This window comes from Ailuropoda melanoleuca, chromosome 3 (genome assembly GCF_002007445.2).
Source record: "Ailuropoda melanoleuca isolate Jingjing chromosome 3, ASM200744v2, whole genome shotgun sequence".
In the NCBI taxonomy this organism is placed as follows: domain Eukaryota; kingdom Metazoa; phylum Chordata; class Mammalia; order Carnivora; family Ursidae; genus Ailuropoda; species Ailuropoda melanoleuca.
The window spans coordinates 97,599,986-97,616,527 of record NC_048220.1 but is presented as its reverse complement, the minus strand read 5'-3'; the positions used below and the strand labels follow the sequence as shown (position 1 = coordinate 97,616,527).

Sequence of the window (16,542 nt, the reverse complement as noted above, 5' to 3'; positions counted from 1 at the left end):
CAGAAAGAAAGAAAGAAAGAAAGAAAGAAAGAAAGAAAGAAAGAAAGAAAAAAGGAGGTTCTAAGCAGAGCTATGCAGTTTTCCTGCTTGCCCCAAATGCAGATTGAAGTTTCACTCTTAAGGAGTCCTGCCTAGGGCAGCTGGGTGGCTCAGCTGGTTAAGCGTCTGCCTTCAGCTCAGGTCATGATCCCGGGGTCCTGAGATTGAGCCCCTTGGTGGGCTCTCTGCTCAGCAGGGAGTCTGCTCTCACGCTCACTCTGTGCTCTCTCTCTCTCTCAGTAAGTAAATAAAATCTTAAAAAAAAAAATGAGTCCTGCCTAAGGATCATAGCTTCACCTCTTGCAAAAATGCAAGACTAGACTAAGCCTTGCCAGGTAGGCACACATTCAAAATGCATGAATCTGTTTACAGTAGAAGCTCAGAGCTGAAAGGAATATTAGTAACAATAATAGTTAATCCTGTGTCAACTATTGTTGTAAGTTCATTTTAACCTTTGAAATAAGACTACAAAGTAGGCGCCATTATTATTTTCTTACAAATGCAGAAACAGAGGCTGAGAGAGAGAAGGTGAGGGGGCCACTGGCCTGAAGCAGCTGATGGCTAATGATGGGGCAGGGAGCGCAGCCCAGGGCTCAGGCAGTCTTGTGCTCCTCGCTTGGCACTGTCCTGTCTCCTGGACAACTACCTGCCCACTTGCACAACAACCTCCTGGAGGCTCAGGTGAGCCTCTGGGAATCTGAAAAAGAGCCATAAATACTTTCCCCAGACGCATAACTCTTTGTGATTGTAGGGGGTTCCCCAAACCTCCGATACTTATCAGAGAACCTCCAAAAAGTAAGCTCAGCCCAACCCAAACCCTCTCCCTCTTATCTCCCTACGACATCCCCCACAACAGCCTTCCAGTTTTGCTTGACTATCTCCAAGAGTAGGAACTCCGGCCTCCCCAGGCAGCTCCTTCTTCAAACAGCAGGATTCAATAAAAACTTCTGTCTGGTGAGATGACGTCTGTCTCCCGGAGACCACTGCACAGAGCCTACAGCCTCAGAGACCAAGTCGGCCCTCAGCTCCCAGACAGCCTCTTCATGACAGCCCTCGGTGCATCCTCCTCCACCCCTCCTTCCTGGAAGGCTTCTGACAGCAGGGGTCCCAGAACTGTCATTTACTTGTCTCCTCTGCAAAGCCTCGGCTCTTTTTTTTTTTTTTTTAAGATTTTATTTATTTATGTGACAGAGAGACAGCCAGCGAGAGAGGGAACACAGCAAGGGGAGTGGGAGAGGAAGAAGCAGGCTCCCAGTGGAGGAGCCCTGTGGGACTCGATCCCAGAACGCCGGGATCACGCCCTGAGCCGAAGGCAGACGCTTAACGACTGCGCTACCCAGGTGCCCAAAGCCTCGGCTCTTTAAGCCAGAGGCACAGAAACAAGAGTGATGCTGCCTCCGGAAGTGATGTCCTCATCCCTGCTGAGCGGGCAGGTGTGGATGGAGGGAACCTAAAGCCACCTGAAGCCCCCTCCCCATCCAAGAAGTACGGGTACAGATACCTTTCCACGGGCTCAGTATGCATCCTCGGTCAGGAGACTCGACTGCACATTTCTGGGCCCAGATTAGTCTTTCTGCAAAATTTGGGTGTTGATTAGGTGGGGGTTGCAAACCCAAATGCTCACTGGTTCCAAGCTAATGATGGAACCATTTCTCTTCTGATTTCCTTAAAACCTGCCACTTGGTCAGTCTCTCCTTTCCTATTTCTGATGGTGCCCCGTAGGCAAACTATGTAAAGTAATAAAAACAAAAATGGCAAGGGTGAAGGAAAATGGAAACTGGCACTTGGTCTCGGCGGAGGGGACAAAAGGGGACTGTAGCCCGCTCCCTGTACACAGGAGCAGCTGACACTCAGCATTGCCAGTTGGTGCCACATGGACACACAGGCCCAGTGCTCACAGATCGTAGCTCTCTAAAGAAGCTAGACATGTGAATTTTTACATAAAATCTCCCAATTTTCAAAATGTTGGCTCAAATTTTTCTTAAACAGTGGGAGGGCCAAATACAACATGTTCTGAACTGTGAGCCGCCAGTCTGCAATCTCTGGAGTTGGTGTTTTTAAAGCACCCTTTTTGCTGGAACATTCTATGTGAGAAGTGAAGTGGGAAGGAGGACATGAAGGAAGGAAGGATGGCAGGAGCCACCGGTTCAGCCTCTGCTGAGCCTCCAAACCTCTGCTGGTTGAGCGGAGGGGTGAGGGAGAGGGAGAGGAAGGCCGGCCTTTCCACTCTGCAGAGCTTTGTTTAGGTTAACTGTCTTTTCCTCTTGCTTTCAGCTCTCACTCAGGAGAAACACAATGGTCCCAAGCCTCAGAAGTGTCTGAACAGGTCTGAACAGGATGCTCCAGTCTGTGGTTTGCAGGGCTCCCAGGGCTGGTAGAGGGAGGGGAGGGGAGACTCAGCATCTTAGGCCTAAGCAGGGCCCCAGGCCTCCGCCTCAGGCTGTACTGCTCCCTGTTTCCTGGCTGGCTTCTAGCTCCAGAGGAGCCCCGGATGTCTTCCCGACTGGGCCTCTGTGTCAAGGAGGGAGTGAATAGCCCATGGTCGGCGTGGCTGACTGCCAGGCTGGCAGATGGCCAGAGCCCAGAGCTCACCGGGAAGGAGCATAAACAAGGGCCCTGGTGGGCAGCTGTGACCCAGAATCTTCCAGCAGAAGAGCAGTGAGGAGGGAGGGAGAATACCAGGGGGATCCTTCCCCCTATACCCCAGGCTGCCCAGGACACAGGCTTCAGCCAGCGACAGGATGGGACTCCCTGGGGCACTAGACAAGCAGCTGTCACATAAAGGGCTGTATGAGCCCATTTTTAAGGGTACTTTCAGCTCCAACCTTCTGAAACTCTGTGATTGCACGACTGTGATTCAGCTTTTCTCTCTGTAGGCTTCTCTCACTATAAAGGACATCTGTGGTTTTCCCTTGCCTGGAATCCACTTCACTCCTTCTATTAGTAGCACCCTCGTCATCCTTCCAGAAACCACCCCTCCTCCACTCTTAGTCCATGCAATTTGGGTGAGGCTGACCTGGCCTTTCTACCTGCCTGGCTCCACGGTGGGCACATGTGCCAGGCTTGGCGTGGCTTGTCAGCTTCTTTTCCTGCTTGCTGGGTCCAATGAGATCCGACCCAAGGAATTTTGCTGGAACTCTCCGGAAAAAAGGAATTGCCAGCATTGTGTTGGTGCACATCTGGAGGTGCTGGAGACCATCTGGCCATGACATGGGAGGAGCTTTCTTGAGAACGAAGCCATCACAGAAGACAGCATGGAATGAGAGGGAGAGAATTAGAGGAGGGGGAAGGGCGAGTGGAACAGATTAATTAATTAACTGATGCGTATAAGAGAGAGATGGAGACCTTAGACTTGACAAAATGGGTTGAGCCCCTGGATTCAGTTTTAACTGATGTAGTATCTAATTCCTGGACTTTTCCTTTCCCTTTTCTTTCCTTCTCCTTTCTTTCTTTCTTTCTTTCTTTCTTTCTTTCTTTCTTTCTTTCTTTCTTTCTTTCTTTCTTTCTTTCAAGCAAGCTCTATGCCCAGTGTGAGACTTGAACTTACAACCTGAGATCAAGAGTCACATGGTCTATTGACTGAGCCAGCCAGGCACCCCATAATCCCTGGACTTTCCAATGAAGGGTCAAGGATATGCTACTATGGCATCAAAATTATTTGGGGCAGAAGGCATTTGAATTCCTGATGTGACTTATCTGCCTAAATGCATAGTCTCCCCAAAGAACTCAATTGTCACAAATTCCCCCTGGGAAGAAACCAGGAAAGTCTGAGACTAGAACGACCACACCTAAACAGACACTGTCACAAAACTATCATCTCATCTGTCTCCTTAGGGCCCCTTTATCTTTCCTTAAAATCATTTGTTTTCCTGTAAGTGCCTTCTCCCTCCTCTCATTCCCCCCGATGAATGTGGTGTGTGAATCCCAAATTCTAACCACTGCCTTGAGTCATTTTTCTCTGTGAATTCCTGTCTGGATGTGATCAAATCTGTCTTTTTTCAGTCTAATTTGGAGGCCTCAAAAATGAGCCTAACAGGGTATAGGGAAAGTTTGTTGTTGTTGTTTTTCAAGATTTTCTTTATTTATTTGACAAAGAGAGGGAAAATGCACAAGCAGGGGGAGAGGGAGAAGCAGGCTCCCTGCTGAGCAAAGAGCCCCACGTGGGGCTCGATCCCTGGACTCCAAGATCATGACCTGAGCGTCTGCTTAATGGACAGAGCCACTCAGGTGCCCCAGGGAAAGTTTTATATGATCAAAAAAATCTCCCTTTGACATCAGCTTAGCGACTCCACCATTCCACACAAGTCTATGATTTACTCCTTAATCATAGCAGTACTTACTCCTTACTAAGAATTAAAAATTACTGTATCTATTTTTTAGGGCAGAGAGAAGCCAGCAGTGACCTGGGCCTCCAAAGACCTGCGCCAGAGGCCTGAAACCAGAGGGCTCTGCCCATGAAGACGCAAAGATCCTGGCCACATCCCTGCCCTGCCTCTACCCCCAATGCACACCCCAAGCAGTCCCAGTCGGTGCCCAGACCTGGAAAGCGAATGTCATAGGCCCCAGGGGTGCCCTTTATTAATTCATTTGTTAATTCAACACTCATTTATGGAGCACCAACTGTGTTCAGAAATGGAGTTCTTACCATTAGAGATCTTAGAATTTGGTGAAGAAAACAGACCAGTAAAAAGAATTTCATCAGAATGTGATTAGTGCTGTGCTAAAAATAAGCACAGAGAAGAGGGGCCTCTATACCAGGAGGAGAGCAGCAGGCACGTCAAAGAAGCTTCCTGAAGGAAGTGACCCGAGCTGAATTCCATATGTTGAGGAGTCAGCTGGATAGAGGGTAGAGGAAGTGCGTCCCAGGTAGGTGAGAGGAACAGCATAAAATAGAGACTCCAGGAGACGGGAAAGGCTGTGGCCTGTCGGAGGAATTGTCTGGCACAGAGTTGGATTGGGGAGAGGTGCCGGGGATTTCTGCTAGGAACAGGGCTTCTAGGCTTTGACGAGGACAGTTTCCTGCATGCACAAACACACAGATAGCCAGCAACATAGCTCAGCCCCAAACCTGAGCCCAGAGCAAAACCTGACTCATGCCCACAGAGAAGAAAACAAGCTGGCGGATCCCTAGCCAGGGTCCTGGGTCAAGGGGGTGCAACAGAGTCCTTGAGCACAGTTACTGGTGAGCTCCTTGCCCACAGAGAAAGCTTGGACCTTCCTGTTGGAAATAACCATAGGCCACTGATGGCAGAGCCCAAAGCAAAGACTGCCAACTTCTCTCCCACTCCTCTTTCCTCCTAGATTCTCCCCTTCCCCCTGTGTCCTTGAACCCTGCTGGTCCTGTGAGAACAGGAAGTATCATGGGTAAAAGTAGCCTTCTTACTCAACCTCTCTGTGCCTGACTGCTCCTCTGAAAAATGAAGCTAATAATAGTACAGATTAAATAAAGTAATGCATAACTGGTGACATAGTCATGAATTCATTCATTTACTCTTTTTTTATATTTCCCTTTCCTTGGGATCCAGATTGTTCTATGTGGTGTGTTGAGACTTTCAGTCATAGAGCCTTGGCCTTCTCCTGGACGTAGAGATGGGGCGTTGACCATACCAGCCAATTACGATAACCCCACTTGTCAACAGCGATTGGTCCCTAGGGTGGACTCAAGATCCCACAGGTCAACCAGAGTCTGCCTTGGGGAAGGAGCTCTCCTGCCTGAAGGTCCTGAGCTGGAGAATATGAGTTTGGAGAAACCTGTCTATCTGTGGGTGAAATTACTTCTTAGAAGGAAACAGAGCCAAGATGATGAGGCTAACGATGATGACGAAGGTGATGATGACGTGGGACACATCACCATGCACTGCTTGAAGCCAAATCCATTCCTGGACTTCCCACTTCCTCGGTTCCTTGAGCCAACTCATTAGCATTTTCCTTAAGCCAATTGAGTTGTGTTGCCTTTACAGGCAGATCCAAAAATCTTACATCATTTGTCATGAAAAGCTGTGACAGTATCTGGCACTGGAAGAAGAGCTCAGTGAATGGTCACTACAATGAAGAGGGTGAAATAGTCCTATGCCTCCTTTGCCACTACCTCTTTCCCTTCCAGAACACAGACTCGCCAAAAATGGGCTGGGGGTGAGGGGTAAGGTGACAGGCAGGCCAAACCACCCAGGGCCCATGAGTCAGCTTGAGAGCTGTAGCAGCCCTGCCCAGGTCCCCAGCCAGGCCACCGAATGTGACCTGAATTGGTGGTATGCCGGAGTGGGCATCAGCTGGAGTCTGACTGGCCTAGTCTGAACCCTGTCGCTACAGCTGTGCAGCCTTAGTCACTCCACCTTTCTGGCTTCCGTTTCCACGTCTGGAACATTAGAACAATAGCAGCCCCTTTCAGAGAAGTTGTGAGGACTAGATGAGAGAGAGGAAAAAAATAAAACAACAACAACAAAAAAAACCTCTAATATTACTGTTATGCTTACTCTATCCAGGCATTGTTCTAAACACATTACAAACTATGGTCGCATGAACCTTGACAATAAGCCGAGGAGGTAGGTACTATTACTATTCTCACTTTACACATGAAGGAGCTGAGGCATGGAGAGGTCAGGGACTTGCCCAGGGTCTCACAACTAGTATGTGGCAGATCTGGGATTTGAACCCAGGCGTTCCGACCAACCTGCATCCACGTGCTTACCCATCCATCAGTAGTGGTCCAGGCAGAAAATCAAAACCCAGGGCAGAGAGCTCAAAAGAAGGAATTAATACAAGCTGGTAGTTAGAGAGGCTGGCAGAGATGGAAACCAAAGACAGGGGGGCCACCTAGAGAGTAAAAACCATGGGAAACCACTATTTGCCCAGAGCTGAGTAGGTGTCGCTGCAGCCCAAGAACCATGCCCCCCCTACACCCCCAGGGGAGCTAGGACCCTGAAGGAAGGGGCCATCCTGTGGAGTCACTACCAGAGACCACAGAAGTGCTGGTGCTGGGGATACATCCTGACATCTGCCTGGACCTCCCATTGGCCAAACCTAATAGGAAACCAGTGGGCAGGGCAGCCTGGGAAATGTAGTTGAGCCCTAGATGCTGAGCCCAGCAGGGGAAGGGCAGGGAACCACGCTGTACCACCTCCTCATCAAAATGCAGGTCACATAAGGACAACTGTGCCATAAACGGAAATGGAAGACACCCACTGTGGGAGCAAGAATTTAGGTCCCTGATTCCTGATTCAGCGCCGCGGCAAGCACGGGAGTAGAACCCAGCAGCTGTGAGCATCCTGACACTGAAAAGCAAGGGAAGGAGCAACTGGTGTTCCTGATGATACCTCCTCCTCTTGGCTTTTGCACATCTGGAAGCTTCTACAGACAGCTCTGCACAGCTGGGCACGGGACCTGCCGCAGGGAGCAAGCTCTCATTGTCTTTAAAGGGAGAACAGTCTGAATGTCCTCAGCAACTACTTTGGGGTCTGAGACAAACAGACACAAATGCTGCTGAAAATCAGGAGGCAAACAAGTGGGTGAGGTGCCTCCCAGCTCCCCACGTCCTCCTTTCACAAAGGCCATCCTCGCTGTCCCTGCAGAGTATTCTCGTTCCCCTCCCCACTGCAGGCCCCTGCATCCCCTCAGGGAGTAGCTAGGGAGCACCTTCAAGGGCAGCAGGAGGGATCCCACAGGTGACAGCATGAGCAAGGGCAGAAGAGCCAGGCTAGAGCACAAGAGAAGAAGTGGAGTCTGAGCCTGTCCTGCCGGGATGTAGGGGACGTGGTCACAGGAACCCTGCCCTTCGACCTCGAATTCTGCCTCTAGGACTTTATCACACAGATAATCTTACACAAGCGCATAAAGACTTCTGGACAAGGTTCCTCACTGTAGTGTGGATTACGGTTATCAGAAGACTGGGAGAAAAAGCAAGTGGCCAATTTGATTAAACAAATTATGGTGCATTTGAACAATGGAATGCTCTGTGCTCTTACAAGGAATGAGACCTGGCTCAAATAGGCTGATCTTCAAGATAAACAGTTCACTGAAAAATGCAAGGTACAGAACCGTGTGCCTAGTATGCTCACATTTCAGGTGGGGGAGCGGTGTTTTTATGTATATTTACACAAGCTTCTATTGCTATCCAAATCTCTTTGGTTTCTGAATTCAGATACTGAGGGTTCAGATAGCAGGGGATGCCATATTATTGGAATCTTTGACTCCTGCATTTCATTTCAGATAGCAAATAGCAAGAGTTTGACAGCAAATAGCTTATCCGAGAGGCTATCTGAATCCATTTGGTTCCTGAGTTGGAATAGTGTTTGGATAACCAGAGTGAATACTATTGATATCTGTATAGGTATAACTCTCATGTCCACGTATGTATGGACTCCCCCTGGGAAGATACACAGGAAGTGGATTAGTGGTTGCTACTAGGGAGGGTAATTCTGCCCTGGGGAGATGGGTGGAAGGGAGACTTATTTTTCAGTTTTCATACACATTGTGATGGTTTTAAAAGATGGCCCCAACATTCTTTGAGAGGTGGGGTCTGTGTCCCCTCCCGTTCAATCTCAGTGGGTTTATATCTGCTGAGACCAATAAAGAATGGTGCAAGGGCCATGCTGTGACATCAAAGGTCAGGCAGCTACATCTGGTCCTCCTTGATTGCTTCCCCTGGGACACTTTCAGCCCTCAGCTACCCATGTTGGGAGAAGCCCAAGCCACAGGGAGAGGCCCCATGTGGGCACTGTGGTGCATAGACCCATCTGAGCTCCAGATGAAAGCTAATATCAAATGCCAGCTATGTGAGAAAGCCATCTGAGATGTTCAGCTCCCATCGAGCCTTCAAATGACTGCACCCCCGGCCACTGTGTGACCACGATGCCGCTGTGCCTGAGACCCCAGGTGAAAACCACCTGTCTGAACCAAGTCACGCACGTGGCTGCAAAAGACACTAGTACAACGTTGTTTGCAGCCACTAAGTGTGGGGGAGGCGATATTAACTGTAATGGGTATATATTACCATACATATTACTATTCAAAATTAGGAGTCTCTTCCTTGTAAACATAAAAAGGACGTGCTAAATGTTTACTCCTCACAGGGAACTGCCATTGTCTCCATGGCCAGGCGAGAAAACTAAAGTGCCCGTAGGTTCTTGGGTTACTTGTTGGAAATGACACAGCTCATAAGAGGCAGCTTGGGACAGGAGACCAGGGGACCCAGCAGCCCCAAGGTGTTCACTCTGGAGACCCTGCTCCCATCCCTTGCCCACGGTGGGCCTCACTTTCCTCAGGGAGGGGTTTGGAATAGGGAAGGAGTGGAAAAGCCCAAGCCCACTCCAAGCCTGGGAGGTAACACAAAGGGCCAAGCAGCATGGTGGGCTCTTTGGGAAGCTGCCTCTTCTCAGCTCTGGGAAAGCCAGCCCAGAGTTGCCAGATCTTTGAATTTTTTAAGGGGAATTAAAAATCAGATTTTTATGTGCAACCTATTCCTGTTTCAATGTTGGCAACTAACTCTTTCTTTTTTTTAAACTGTGCAGACTGAAAAGCAAAACAAAAACAAAAGCCTGCCGATTTGCCTCTCTGGACTTGAAGATCTCTGAGGAATTTTCAGTTCAGACATCTTGACTTTCAGCAGAACCTCTCTGGGGAGAAAGTGCAAATCCCAATCGCCAGCAGCTCCCATCTGAGAAAGGAGAGGGAATGGTGAAGCTGCAGATGGCCCAGCCTCTCCCGCCACTCCCCTCCCCATGGGGGTGAGGAAGCAGGGGGTGCTGGGAAGCAGAGCCACAGGGCACCGCCAAGCACTATGGGAGGGCAGCTGAGCCTGCTTGAATCCTCCCGGTAAACTGCCCGCCCTCCCAGAGCTGTCAGTCTGCTCCCTGGGCACCAGGGGAGACTGAATTTCAGTTGCAATGGGAAACCACCCCAGCCCCACACCAGCCTTTTCCCCACCTCTTCTGCTCACCTCACTGCTTTTCTAATGGGAACCCTGCCCCAGCCTCCTCTCCCAATCGACCCTCCTTAGCAGAGCCAGGGATTGATCCAGACCTTAGCTGTCTCTCTGGGCCTCCTACCCACTTCCCCCCAACCCAGTTCCTTCTATTCCCTCCTGAGCCTGAGGCCCATTCCGTGTCCAGCAGACTTGTCTTCCTCCGACACAGCACGGCAGCGTGATTGATGAGCTCGGAAGCTCTGGCTGGCAGGCGGGTGGGCAGCCAGGCAGAGACATGGGTCTCACAAGACAGCAGAGCTGCCCTGTAAGGTAGGGGTAGGGGGGGAGCCCACAGCTACCAGAATGCTACCCAGGGTCCCCCATTGCCCAGGCTGACATGGCAGCCACGCTAGGCAGAGCAGAGAACCACGAGGGCCATTGGATACAGTACATGGCACACCACGATCCCTCAGTCATTGAGAATGCTCCCTTCTTTCCCTGCTTCAAGGGACCCAAGGAGTTAAAGATGATAAGCTTCTGAAAGGGGAGCATGTCTGTCATTCAAGCATGCCACTCCATCCAGGTGTTTATCATTTGCCCATTCATTCATTCATTCGTTCATTCTTACAACATGACGGTTTGCTATGGGGATCAACACATCCTTGTCATTGCTAGTGTGGTCTTGAGGGGCAGGCTGGTTTGAAGCCAGGCTCCATGATGTCCTTGCTATGTGACCTTGGGGAGGTCACTTCACCTCTCCAAGCTGCCATTCCTCTCTCAGGGTTGCCACTTCAAGATTCAGTCAGATCCTACATGCAAAGTGCTTAGAACAGAGCCTGGCATACAGAAGAGTTATATAAATTCTTTCTTTCATTCAACACCCAAAAACTGAAGGCCTCTGATGAGCCAGGTTCTCGGGCTTCAGCTGTGAGTGAGGCAGATGAGTTCCCTGCTCTTACACCGTTTACCTTTGAGAGCGAGAAGACTGACAATAAACAAATGACTGAACCAACAAGCAAGGAGGGAACAGCACAGGTAAAGATCCTGCAGCAGGAATGAACCTTGGAATATGCAAGCAATAGGGGAGAGACAGGAGCGAGCGGTGTGGCTCAAAAGCAAAGGGGAGAGTGTAGGACAGGAGCTGGACCCAGACAAGGCCAGATCAGCAAGGACTTGGAGGCTGGGATAAAGATTTTATTTTAAGAACAGTGGGAAGTGACTGTGCTTTTGTTTTTGTTTTTAATCTGCACAGTTAAAAAAAATGACTTGCCAACGTTTTAAACAGGGGAGTGGTATGACGGGGAGGTAGCAGAGAGCACAGCGGAGCAGCTCACGTGGTGGCTTGGGCCGGTGCGGTGGCCAGGGCAGATCAGGATGGTGCGAGAAGAAGGGACGGGTCTTCTCCTGGATACCCAGGAAGAGAGAAATCGGAATCAAGGCGCCTGCGAAGATTCCTGGGTATTTTGTTTGAGCTGCTGCTGTTTGAATGGTGGAGCCGTTAACTGAAACGGGGCCGAGTGGAGAGACAGTGTTTGGCAGCTCTATGGATGAGAAGTATTTTGCTTCACGCAGTGAGTCAAGAATAAAGGGTACAAGGGCGCCTGGCTGGCTCAGTAGGAGGAGCATGCAACTCTTGATCTCAGGGTTGTAAGATTGAGCCCCATGTTGGGTATAGATTACTTAAAAAAAAAAAATCTTAAAAAAAAAAAAGTAGAAGAGAAAAAGAGGGGTGCCTGGGTGGCTCAGTCCATTAAGCATCTGACTCTTTATTTCAGCTCAGGTCCTGATCTCATGGTTGTGAGAGCAAGCCCCGTCTCTGGCTCTGGCCCCACAGGTCAGCATGGAGTCTGCTTGAGATTCTCTCTCTCCCTCTGCCCTTCCAGTCTGCCTCTCTCTCTCAAAATAAGTAAATAAAATCTTAAAAAAAAAAAAAAGGAATAAAGGGTAAAACACTTACAGGAAGTGGTCTCTGTCCTTAAGAATTTGTGGTCTCTTGGTGGGGCAGGGTCAGAGACATGAGCAGGCAGTGATGATACAGTGTGATGTGTGCTGTGATAGGGAAAGAAAGGGGGAGCACCCACCCCGACATGGGGGAGGAGTCTTGGCTTCCCCTCGAAGGAACTTCAGGCTGATCAGCTCCAGACAGGCCCTCTCTCCAGCCTCCTGCTTGGCCTTCTCCCTTCCAATGCTCCAGCATACTGGCCTTTCCACTCTCCTAACAAAGCCATTTGCTTTCCTGCCTCTAAGCTGTGCACATGCTGTTGCCTCTTCCAAGCATGCCCCCACCCCACCTTCTGTCTCAGCTCTGTTTCTGTCCCTCTTACATTCATTGCAACCTAAATTGTTGTATTTTATTTTTTTTGTGAAGTTATTTAATTGTCTGTTTCCGCCCCTAAGAATCCGTAAGCTTCCAGGGGACAGAGACAGAGTGTGTCTTGTTCACTCCTGGATCCCAAATTCTTGGCACAGCCTGGCAGATGGTAAGTGCTCTAGAAGTAGGGGAGGAAGGAAGGAAGGGAGGGGGGGAGGAAAAAGGCAGGCAAGTCCCGAAAAATAAATTGAGTTAGACAGGCAAAGAGCAGGGGAGGTAAGACTATTCCAGGCATAGGGAATGGCTTGTGCAAAGGCTACAAGGTGAGAGAACATGGTATCACCAGAAAAGTTAAAGAAAGGGAAGATCTGCAGCTCTCTGTACTTGCTCTGTGCACTGAGCCTGGCACGGAGGCCTCCCTGCACTCCCGCATTTGCGAAGAGAAAAGCTGTAGCAGAAAGCACAAGGCCTGGGAGCTCCTGGGGTACGACGCTGTCTCCTTGGCATACCCCACCCCCTGTCCACAGTGCCTGGCATAGACTGGCACACTGTAGGTGCCCCATAGTTTGTGGATGTTCAATGATGCTGCAAGGACATTCACTCCTCAGCTGCAAAGTGACAGGATTAGGTAATTCCAGAATGTTTGTTCCAGCAAGGCCTTTACAGCACAACCTATGCAGGTCACACATGAGGAAACTGAGGCCCAGAGAGGGGAATGGATTTGTGCAAGCTCACATAGTGAGAGCCCAGATGTCCTGACTTCGGAGCCTCCCTCTGCCTGCCCCCACTTCCATCAAGCCACCTCCTTCCCTCTCCAGCCTCTGCCTTTCAAGATGTCAGAAACCAGCAGATTGGAGCCAACAGGAAATCCCTGAGTGCCTTTTACCAGGGTGAAGGCATTAGGTTACAGGGAGGGCAGATGGGGTGACCCATTAGTGAGCTAACCCTGAGTTCCTGTTGGTTCCATTAGAGCCTCAGATTAACCCGTTAGCATCCAGTGGAAGCTGGGAGCACCGGGCCCCCAGCGGGGATGAGTCACGGAGCAAGAAGGCTCTGATGAGGCTGAGGCAGCACAGCTGGAGGGACGGAAAAGGGTGTCTCCTCTTTCCCTGGAAAGTGGGTTTCCTTAGGACAGTGGCAGGTAGTGTCAGGGATGACAAACAGCAGGCAGGACTCAGGATCACGGCACTTCAGAGCTGGAGGGAGCCCGCTGAGCTGACCCCTTGCACAGATGTGCGAACTGAACAGCAGAGAGAAGGCGTTGGTTTCTAAGTCACTAACAGAGAAGCCAGGGTTCCTGCCCATCACACTGCCTTACAGGCTCAAATGTGCTACGTTGTTGGCTATGGCTAAAAATACAGCCACCCGTTAGTGGGGCACTGTGCAGCCTGCTTCACATGATCTTATTCTATTCTCGCAGCAACCCTGCCATTTATATGGCAAAACTGAGGCTCAGATTGGTTAAGTCATCTGCCCAAAGTCACACAGCTAATATGGAAGAATCAGTATTTGAACCCAGGCAGCCTCATCCTTATCTTTGTCCTCCTGCCATCCTGCTGAGCAGCAGGAATAGGGCAGAACCACCAATTAATAAATACTGTCGGCAGCGCCGTTCCCACAGGTCGGGCTTTTACTTTAACCACCTGGAGACTGTACTATCATCCTACGTTCCAGGTGGAAAACTCCAGGCGCCGTGAAGCCAAGAAGCCCACCTAATGTCACCCATATAAACGGATGCAAACCCATTTATCTCACTCCAAAGCCAAGGAAGGCTCTGGGCCATTCCACCACAGGAGTATAAAAATCCCCCCCAGGGGGCGCCTGGGTGGCACAGCGGTTAAGCGTCTGCCTTTGGCTCAGGGTGTGATCCCGGCGTTCTGGGATCGAGCCCCACATCAGGCTCCTCCGCTGTGAGCCTGCTTCTTCCTCTCCCACTCCCTCTGCTTGTGTTCCTTCTCTCTCTGGCTGTCTCTATCTCTCTTGAATACATAAATAAATCTTAAAAAAAAAAAAAATCCCCCCCCAGGACAACTGTGTAAACGTGCCTACGTCTATGCCTGTTATCGAAACTGATCCTTCTACTTGTTCATCTATTCATTCACTCATCCAACAAATATAATATTGAGGGCCTGCTCTGTCTTCCAGGCCTTTGTTTCCAAGCCCAATGGGATGCCAGCACTTCTGCAACTTACATTCTACTTGGGGGACAGGACAGACAGACAAGCAATTCCGCTAGGGCAGGGATAAGCACTGGATGTCGCGGCATCATCTAGTTCTAGGGGACAGAGAAGGCCACACTGAATCTTACAGTCCAATTAAGCATTTGTCCTGACAAGACAGGAACTGGGACCAGCCCAGCAGAGGCCCAGAGGCGTAACACAGCTCCAACCCTCCAATCCCAGCCCCAGCTGCGGCCAGAGCCTTAGCTGTGCTAGGGTAGGAAGAGCAAGGTAGAAGTGGAGATTCAGCAAGTGACCGGAACATGGACTTTATCGTCAAGACACTGGGGAACTGGTTGCAGGATATTACACATTTAGAAAGCTCAGGACCTGGAGCAAGGGCGCAGTGGGCTGCGGGCAAATGCCTGGAGGTTGGTTTGGTGGAGCTGAAAAGATAAGGAGAGCTTTGGTGCTGGATTAGATCTGTGAGGCCTGTTTCTGGCCAGGATGACAGGCAAATGGAGGCATGGGGGTGGGGGTAAGGAACCATGGAAGAGAAGTACGGGGGACAGTCACGCTATGGACCTGTTGAATAGGAGATGCCTGAGGGGCATCCAGTCGGCTCTGTCCGGAGTCTGGCTGGAATTTCTGTCCTGGCTTTTGTGTCTTCCCGCTCTTAAGGTTTAGCAGAGAACTGACTCCAGACTTTCTACCATGTTCCTCAATGTCCTCATCTGTAAAATGGGTAATAACATTATGTCATAGAGTGGTGAAGATTAGACGGATATCAAATATACAACTAATGTATAAAGCACCTAACGCAGTCCCAGGCACATGGGGATTGCTTAATAGAGGCTAACTGAATAAATATATGAAAGGATGGCTCTTTGGGCTGTGGCTGCTAGAAGTTATTTGGGAAGAAAGAATTGATTTAAAAACCTAAGGACCATCATCTCCTCGTCTTCACTATTCAGGGCTGGGTTGGAGGGTCAGGGAGAAGCACAGTAATGCGAATGTTAAGCCCACCTAGTTAGTATTTACTGAGAGCCTATCTCCCAGTGGTCAGATAGAGCAGGGAAAGGAGACGGCCAACTTCACCTACCGGGTCAGGAAAGAAACACCAAATACAGTAGGTGCTAAGTGTCATCAGGGAAATGTGCGAAAAGCTTGGGCTCCTGCACAGGGAGGGGGCCTTAACTTTGCAGGGCTGCAGAGCTGGGGGAAGGGAACTACTGAGCAAAGGCCCTAAGGCTGCAGGGGATTTAGTGTCACTTATTCTGAAAATACTTCCAAAGTGCCTCCTCTTGGCACTGAGAAGGTGACATTGAACCAAATGTGGGAGGTGAGGTTCTGAGCTTCCCAAGCAGAGGACACCACCAGACAGTGGCCCTGTGCAGGGAACGAGCACATGGAACGGGGAAGGAAGGCCTTCCTTCCTGTGTGGCTGAGTGGAGTAGCAGGAGATGAGTCAGAGAGCGACTATGGTCTGAATGTGGTGGCCCGTCAAAATTCATATGTTGAAATCCTAATCCCCAAGGTGCTGGTATTAGGAGGTGGGGCCTTTGGGAAGTGCTTAGGTTATGGGGCAGAGCCTTCATGAAGCACACTAGTGCCCTAATACAGGGGGCTCCAGAGAAATTCCTGGCCCCCTGCTGCCATGTGAAAATACAGAGACAGGTCTGTGACCCTGAAGAGGACCCTTCGCTGACCATGCTGCCTCTCTGATCTTGGACCTCCAGCCTCCAGGACTGTGAGAAATAAATTTCTGTTGTCGATCAGCCACCCACATTGTAGTATTTGGTCATAGCAGCCCTAACAGGCTATGGTAAGAGGAGACAGGACCCAGGTCATTAGGCCTAGCAGGCCACTGTAGGGAATTTAACCTGGAGGGAAATAGGACTCATGGCAGGCTTTGAGCAGGGGCAGGACTTGACGTGACAGGTCACTCTGGCTGCTGTGTGAATAGACTTCAGGGCCTCGAGGAAGAAGCAGAGAGATCAGCAACGAGGATATTGTGATAATCTAGGGGACGAGTGTTCAGATTTATGGACGATAAGGACTCTTTTGGAGTTGACAAGGACTCCTGAGAGGCTGGTTGTGTCCAAAGAAGGGAAGAGAGGAATCAAAGATGA

The 16,542-nt window shown here is 50.0% G+C and overlaps 1 long non-coding RNA gene across 1 annotated transcript in view; it reads right to left on the bottom strand.

The window, feature by feature from the left end:
* The window catches only part of LOC109488985, a 40,478-nt gene extending 28,057 nt beyond the window's left edge, over nt 1-12,421 (bottom strand). The window contains exons 1-3 of the long non-coding RNA XR_002141900.2: nt 11,898-12,421; nt 3,056-3,263; nt 1,541-1,612 (exon numbers count right to left, since the gene is read on the bottom strand). This is a non-coding gene — a long non-coding RNA (uncharacterized LOC109488985). The remainder of the gene's footprint in view (nt 1-1,540; nt 1,613-3,055; nt 3,264-11,897) is intronic.
* Between the last annotated feature and the right edge of the window lie 4,121 nt (nt 12,422-16,542).